Raw genomic sequence first — 1,098 nt, 5'->3', positions numbered from 1 at the left:
AGTTCCATCTCCACCTGAGGAGGGCCTTCTCTGCTGTGAGGGCGGCAGAGCAGTGGCACAGGCTGCCCAGAGAGGTGGGGGAGTCTCCCCCTCTGGAGCCATCCCAAACCCGCCTGGACGCCGTCCTGTGCCACTGCTGGAGGTGCCCCTGCTCTGGCGGGGGGTGGGATGGGGGAGCTCCAGAGGGCCCTTCCAGCCCCCACCAGTCTGGGACTCTGGGATCTCCAGAGGTGCCTTCCGACCCTGACCATTCGGTGACTGCCCGGCAGGTTTAATTCATGGTAATATCCACTAAGTGCAGCAATCAACAGTTTTAATTACCTTCATCTTCCGCTTGTGGGCAAGTTCTCCACCTCAGGCTTTCCAGCGTGCAAGTTCACACCCCAAAAGCCCAAACCCCGCGGTGCCCGACGCCTCAGAGGACAAATCTGCCACCGCCACCTCGCTGCCTAACGGCCCTCTGCTCTGCCAATCCGCTCGCTCCCGGGGTCGTTACTGCAACCGCGACGGGCAACGGGGTCCTTTTCCTTCTTCAAAATCCCTCGTGCCGGGGACTGAGGAAGGGGAGACGGCGGGCCGCAGCCCACCCGCGGCGACGGCCATGCCGAAGGGACGCCACGGGCATCTCACAACCCGGCAGCAGCAAAGGGAGTCTTTCCCCTGGGATGTGAGCGCACGCATCCCGGGCTCGCAACCGGACTCTGCCTTCCCACACCCGGTTCTTTTCCCAGGAATTTGGGAAAGGACAGCAAAGCCGACCCCCTGGTTTTACCCCGTTTTTGCCGAGGGGTGACAGAGCAGCATCCCCTCTCCGAGGGGAGACCTCCTCGCTCCCTACAGCTATGGGAAAGGGCGCTGGAGGGAGGTCGGTGCTGGTCTCTTCTCACAGGCGATTAACGACAGAACGAGAGGGAACGGCTTCAAGCTCCAAAGGGGAGATTTTAGACTGACCGTTAGGAAAGAATTTTTCACGGAAAGAGCGGTCGGGCACTGGAATAGGCTGCCCGGGGAGGGGGTGGAGTCCCCATCCCTGGAGGTGTTGAAGAGCCGTTTCGATGCGGTGTTGGGGGATATGGTGTAGGGGAGAACTTTGTAGAG

The 1,098-nt window shown here is 61.2% G+C and overlaps 1 protein-coding gene across 1 annotated transcript in view; it reads right to left on the bottom strand.

Annotated features, from left to right (window-relative positions):
• Positions 1 to 1,098, bottom strand: part of CLPB (ClpB caseinolytic peptidase B homolog (E. coli)) — a gene marked incomplete at its 5' end in the record, with an annotated part of 103,707 nt that overhangs the window by 33,327 nt on the left and 69,282 nt on the right. The gene's annotated exons all lie outside the window — the stretch shown is intronic.

This window comes from Charadrius vociferus, unplaced genomic scaffold, assembly GCF_000708025.1.
Source record: "Charadrius vociferus isolate BGI_N301 unplaced genomic scaffold, ASM70802v2 scaffold1140, whole genome shotgun sequence".
Classification (NCBI taxonomy): Eukaryota; Metazoa; Chordata; class Aves; order Charadriiformes; family Charadriidae; genus Charadrius; species Charadrius vociferus.
Note: the sequence above shows the minus strand (reverse complement) of the source record. Positions and strands in the feature narration are given on the sequence as shown.